A 7,110-nucleotide genomic window follows, 5' to 3' on the forward strand; every position below is an offset into this window, starting at 1 on the left:
ATCCCATCCATCTTCTCAGGAAAAAAGTATTTCCTTTAATGGGTCCTGGGAGCCTTTATTGAATGCCTTCTGTGTGTCCCAACTCCAAGCCCCCTCTCCAAAGGCTTATTTCTCCAAAGGATCTAGGACGCATTTATTAAGCGCCTGGTGTATGCCCTATCTCCAAACCCCTTTCTCAAACATATTTTGCTCAAATGAGTCCCCTGAGCATTTTTAACCTTCTGTGTGTGACTCATCATCAGACTCTTCCCCTAAATCTGTTTCCTACGATGGATCTAGAAAGCATTTATTGAGTGCCTCGTTTATCCTCCATTCTCAGGCTACTTCAATGACCTTTCCTTTGGTGAACCCACCTAGCATTTATCACCTGCCTGCTGTGCGAGCCTTCTCTAAAGCTTTTTTCCTCCGGTGTATTCAGCAAGCATTTATTGAGTGCCTGCTATTTACCCCATCCCCAAACCCTTTCCCCAGTGGCTTCAGTCTGCATGTGTTGAACACCTTCTGCATGGCCCAACCTTAGACCTTCTCCATAAAGGCTTACCTCCAATTAATACAGTGATCATATATCTAGCACTTGTTGTATGCATCATTTCAATCCTCTTTCCAGAGACCTTTTCTTTTTAATCACTCCTTGGAGCAGTTGTGGAACACCACTGTGTGCCTGATTCTGTGCCCTCTCCCCAAAAGCCTTTTCTTTCAAGGATGGAGAATCAAGCTTACATAGATCAATCTTCTGCATCCCCATTCCTTTCCCCCAAAGACTTTTCCTCCAATGAATCCAGCGATTGTATGCCTATCCCACCGTCCCCCACCCCCGCAAAGACCTTTTCTTTTAATGGATCCAGTGAGCATTTTTTATCATCTGCCAGATGCTCGACTCTAATCACCTTCCCCCAGATGCCTTTTCCTCCAATGGCTCCTGTGAGCATTTATAGAGTGCCGCCTGTGTGCTCTATGTTCACACCTTCTTCCCAAAATCTTTTTCTTTTAGTGGATCTGGTGGGCATATATGCAGTTCCTGTTTTATGGAGGGAGTGCATACCCCTTCCTTACCCCTCGTAGAACCTGTGCCAGTCATAAAGCCTCTCGCTAGGGTCCTTTCTTTTGATAAATCTAGAGCCCAGTTTATAAGGATTACTCCTTTCCCACTCCTCTCAAGGTCCCTAGGATTCCCTCTCCCAATCTCAAGTCCATACCCCAAAGGGTCTTTCTTCTATTTAAGCCAGTAAACACTTATTGAGCTCCTACTGTATAAGGGCCATTCTCAACGTCCCCTTTCCATGTCTGGAAGTTGCTGCCCCATCTCAAGAGCCCTCGCTCCAGGGGTCTGCTTCAATTTAAATGTATTGAGTTACCAGATTTTTACTAGTTAAATCGCATCTTCCTCTAGGAGCATTTACCCAGCAGCCTTTCTCTCTATTCGGAGCCCATTTATTCATTCTACAGATATTTATTGCACACTTTCCATGTGTCAGAGTGTGAGAGGCGTTCACTTAGCATTACTATATACCAGGAAGAACCTTCCTTCAGTTCCATTTCCTTCTAACCCCAACCACCAGCTGTATTCTCTTTGGCTTTTTCTCCATTCAAGCCCACAATCATTTAATGAGCACTTACTGTATACTAGGGACCCCATATTCAATGCCTCTTTCCCTCCCCCTCTTGTAACCCCAATTCGCCCTTCAACAATCTCCATCCTGCCTTTGATACTGTGCAATCCTGAAAGCTTATAATGTGCACCTACTATATGCTGGCTAGGTCCTTTCCTCACTTAGTAACCATCTTCCCAACTGCTCTTCCCCCCACCAATTAATCCAAAAAGCATTTATTAATCTCTTAGTGTATTATTTTCAAACAACCACATCCTCTTTGCTCCATCAATCCATAGAGCAGGTCTTAAACACATGCTCTAATTTCTTCACCAACACCCACTCGCACAGAAGCCATCTTCTTGGCTAACTTTGCTCCACTGAAGTCAACAAACCTTAATGGGGCCCCTGTTGTGTATTGGTAACCACCATCCTTTAGACTTCCCTTCTCCACTCCTACACTCCTGGAAGATTCTTCGTTGTGTTTTCCTTCGTTCCATCAAACATTTATTAATTACCTACTGGATACTCACAGGACCCTCCCCCTTTCCATAGTCACAACTCCAACAAGCATTTATTGAGCACCTGCTGAATACAGTGAAAGATTCTTCCCTTCCCTTCTGTGTCTCAGAACACCCCCCAGCAGCTGCGCTAGTCTTTTCTTCCAGTCAATCTAGCAAATGTTTTAGTGTCTTCTATAGATGGGGTGGGATGGACAAAGATCCCATGTACACCAGGCTCAGCATGGCGAACAGAGACCTCTGCATCACCAACCTGCAGATATAGCAAGTACCATCCACACTCCAGCCTGGAATAAAGAGGAGTTGTTGCAAAGTCTATAATGGATTGCACACCTAGAGTTCTGACACCTTTCCCACCAAACCTTACCCCTCCCATTCTCTCCTGGGTCTCAAATCCTCTGTGGCTTAAAGTTGCAAACTCTGGTTGAGACTTATCTCCTCCTTTTAGAGATAATTTGGTCCAGTGTTTTTCAAACTGTGCCTCACCTGTTGGCTTGTGACCAGCATTTCATTTTCTTCATGAAGCAGTATAAATGAAAATAGAAAATGACAAGAATATGTTACACGTTGGAAGTATAATTATTAGTATTTAGTGGAACTGTTACTCCAAGAAATATAATCAAAAATGTATACAGTATATTATATATGACATATACTATATAATACATTTGCTATATAATAGGCTTACAGTATATAATACATATATATGTGTATGTTTTTCTTCATGAACTGGAATAAAATAGGATAGGAAATATCAGACTCCATTGCACACAGTAAAGGTAATTTACTGAAACTTTCACTCCAATTATATGTGTATATTTATATACTTTCTAGGTACATATACACATAGTATGTAATATGCAATATATTATATGTTATATATTATATAAGCCATGCTATATTATATTTGCTGTATAACATATTACAGATGTCATATAATATATATTACATATATAGGGCAGGTTATTATGTATCTATGTATATAGTGGGTTATATAAACTATATCTCTTACTGTGGCTTCTTTTCTTAGACTTCCCTGGAAGCAGGCCCTGAGACTCTGAGGTTTGTGTGCAGACTTATTGGGGAGAGCTCTTGGGAACAACATCTNCTCTGGAGCTAGAATGACCCTTCAGAGTTACCCCAATTGGGGTGGGGTATCCAGGCTTTTGGATTCTTACATCAGTCAACGATTAGCCACAGGCTGCCCCCTGGAAGGAGGCCTAATCATGGGGAAGGCAAATCCCTCCTGCAGAGGCCAATTCCCGGTGAGGAACAGCACTATGAGCCGTCAGTAGCAAGTATTCCCAGAAGCCGGGAGATAGACGTGTAGGCCTGAAGGTGCAGGCGGGAGGCATCAGGATCTGGGGGGAGCACAGAGTCCACTCCTTGCACTACTCAGATTCACTTGCTTCTTAGAGTAAGTTCACCCTGTCTGGGAGCAGCATTGCCAGGACTATAATTGGTCTTGTTTGCTGGGGGAACCTTGAAAGAGCACGGTTAGTGGGATGAACGACAGCCCCCACTGCTGCACTTGATAAAAGTGGCATAAATAAATGATATGCATTGGTCTCCTTCTTCTACGGCACATTCTAGATTCCCCTCACCCCCAGCTAGCACCTCTCTCTGTCTCAGCGGCTTGCCGATCAATGATCCATTCCCTTATCCTCGAGGGATCCCTGAGCCCCTGGTCCCCATGCCCTTCCCAGGCTGTGGTGGCTGTACTTGTTCATTTGCCATCAAAGTCGCACAAGGAGTACCAACAGATGCCTAAGTGGATAACCTGGGCGCCACACGTATTCCCCCCTGTCCCCACTGTGCAGTCCTACCTCCTCCTGATGTTCAAGGCCCTGCAAAGGCAGTGATACATTCCTCTTCATATCCATGTGGCATGTGAAACCTGAAGTGTCCCGGTGGCATCCGTAGCTTAGAATATAGCTAGATTATAGCATATATAGAATATAGCAAGAATATAGAATAGGATTCTTGCTGCGTCCCCTGGTAGCATGTTACCCCTTGGAGAACCACGACCTCTAACCTTGCAGGGCCTTGAGGGGACAGGAAGCACACATTCCAAAAGTGGATCACTGGGATGGATGGTAAGCTGGGCCTCTCTCGCTTCGCCTCTGAGTTCCCAGACCCGCGTATTCTACCTATTGGGAACACAGCACAAACAATGTGTTGTTGATTTCGGGTGTTTTGGAGGATGGTGCCCCATTCTTTCATGGCATCGTTTCCAAGCTAGGATCTGAACGGTGGCCGCGACAAGTTGTTCCAGGCCAGCAGCTTCCAGGTGGCCTGGTAGTAACGTCATCAGCTGATTCCACGGTCATGGGCCCACTTTGGCACCTCCTTTGCTGGAACGTGTGTGCCTTCAGTTTGATGCAGTGTTATGAAAGTTCGCATACTGGTGGATCAAACATTGTGTAAGCCCTTGGACCACGGATACTGGCTATGGTCCTGCAGTCAGGAAAGGCAAACCCATATATAGTATATTCCAGTCCAAATGAATCATTAGTCTTTCCGGGGTGGAAGGCGCCCAATGTAGTCAGCTGGCCACAATGTGGCCAGTTGGTCTTAAGGGAAGGTGCCATGTCAGGGACTCAGTGTTGGTCTCTGTTGCTGGAAGATTGGACATTCAGCAATAGTGCTTTAGGCCCCACTTATAGCCTCTATCCCTGCTAATGTTGCTACTTCATTCATGTGCCCATCTGCTAGCACTGCGGTGGCTGACTTGAGAGGCTGGCTGACATCATCTGGCTGACTCATTCTGTCTACCTGGTGGTTCAGTGCCACTTCCACTGTGGGTGCTGTCTGGTGGGTGTTAACACACAATACAAAGATCTTCACTCCTCACTTCTTGCCCACTGCTGTGTGCACCCCCATATGTCCACCCACGTTTCTGTGTCCCAGACTTCCTTGTCCTGATCTATTTTTTAAGTTCTTACTTAAATTCCAATTAGTTACCACACAGTGTGATATTAATTTCAGGTCTACAATGTAGTGATTCAGTACTTCCATACATCACCCAGTGCTCATCACCTGTTTAACCCATCCCCCCACCCACCTTCCTTCTGATAACCATCAGTTTGTTCTCTATAATTAAGAGTCTGTTTCTTGGTTCGCCTTCTCTCTCTCTCTCTCTCTCCCTCTCCCCCTCCCCTTTTTTCCCTTTGCTCGTTTGTTTTGTTTCCTAAACTCCACATGTGAGTGAAATCACATGATATTTGTTTTTCTCTGACTGACTTATTTCACTTAACCCGACACCCCTTATCCTCATCTTCTAGTATTTTTCCTTCAAGGTCTCTGATCAGCCAAGCCATCCACCAGTGCCCATTAGTGAATATACATTCTAATCTCGGGCCACTTCTCCTTCCCTGTTAAGTAGATGAGCAGGTGCGCCGCCCCAAGCTCTGTCCGTTGGGAGCTCTGCCGCTGTCCTTCAGGACCACTCTTGAGTGGGGCTGTAGTACAGCCGCTGTCCATTTTGGGCTTCTCCCCACCTACCAAGCCAGTTCGTTTGTGAACCAAGCTTAGGCTTTTCCTTCCTTCCTTCCTTCCTTCATCGGCTGGTTATAAGGAGTCCCCTCGGTGAGCTGAGGGAGGCACTAGTGCAACAGTGTGGATGACATGGGCATCTAGATTCGCCGCTTGGGCAACTTGCTCAGTCCTGCCTAAGCTTGATCCCAGCCGCTGGGTCCACCTGACTTAATTACTTGGTGGGCCTGGCAGGACCCAGCCCATAATGAACACCTGGGTGCATAATCACCTGGTACCCCATAGCCAAGCATTCGGTCTCTACCAGGGCCCAGTACCGCACCGGGGATTGTTTCTCAAAAGTCACGTAATTCTGTGCTGCGGATGGTATGGCCTGGCTCCAGAACCCCAGGGTCCTCCCACTCACACTTCCCAGAAGCTCCACACGGCATCTCTTCCCACTACCGACACCTCCAGTAGCATAGGATCTGCCAGATCATGTGGCCTAAGTGGAAGGACTGCTTGCACCAGAGCCTGGACCTGTTGCAGAGCCCTTCGGCTCTGGCCCCCATTCAGGGGAGGCAACCTTATGTTGCACACAGAATATGAATCAGAGCAGTATTTACAGCTGTGGGATGCGCTGCCTCTAGAACCTGAAGAGGCCTTCTAAGTGTTGTGCTTTTTTCCCCTTATGCAATGTTTGCCCTACCATTTGAAAGGGGTTGTCCCGGCATGCTTGGACCACTGGGTCCCTAAAACGTTTACTAAGGTGGTAGACCCCTGGGTCTTTCTATGGTTTCTCTCCTACCTTCTGGAGTGCCCGGGTCTTGGCAAGACAAGGTGCTAATCATCTCTTGCTCATCTCGCCCAATCAATATGATGTAATTGATAGAGTAGTCCAGTGTGATATTCTGTGGGACGTCCAGATGGTCCAGTCCCTTTGGACTATATGATGACGCAGGATGAGAAAGGTAGCATCGCCCTTTGGCAAGACCATAAACAAATATTGTTCTCAGTCCCATGTGAATGTGAAATGTGTCTGATCCTCTTTTCTGATCAGAATAGAAAGTGCATTCACTAAGTCAATGGCCACTTGCCGCACCCGAGGTCTGCTTTCCCAATGGCAGCAGGTCCGGTATAGCAGCTTCAATCAGGGATAATACTTGGTCGAGCTTGCAGCAGGATCCAAACTGGTTAATTGAGTGGAGACGCGATGGGACTAACACCCCTACATCCGTTAGCTTTTTCAAAGTAAGACTAGTTTCGGGGCACCTGGGTGGCTCAGTCAGCTAAGCATCTGACTTCAGCTCAGGTCATGATCTCACAGTTCATGGGTTTGAGCCCCGCATCGGGCTCTGCGCGGACAGCTAGCTCAGAGCCTGGAGCCTGCTTCAGATTCTGTGTCTCCCTCTCTCTCTGCCCCTCCCCTGCTCACGCTGTCTCTCTCTCACACACACAAATAAACGAAAACATTAAAAAAAATTTTAAAAAACAACAAAGTAAGACGAGTTTCCACTATCACCCTT

General features: G+C 46.4%; 1 protein-coding gene across 1 annotated transcript in view; it reads left to right on the forward strand.

Annotated features, from left to right (window-relative positions):
* Positions 1 to 7,110, forward strand: part of SYN1 (synapsin I) — a gene marked incomplete at its 5' end in the record, with an annotated part of 48,902 nt that overhangs the window by 1,006 nt on the left and 40,786 nt on the right. The gene's annotated exons all lie outside the window — the stretch shown is intronic.

The sequence above is a fragment of the Crocuta crocuta genome, unplaced genomic scaffold (assembly GCF_008692635.1).
Source record: "Crocuta crocuta isolate KB4526 unplaced genomic scaffold, BGI_CrCroc_1.0 scaffold610, whole genome shotgun sequence".
Taxonomy (NCBI): domain Eukaryota; kingdom Metazoa; phylum Chordata; class Mammalia; order Carnivora; family Hyaenidae; genus Crocuta; species Crocuta crocuta.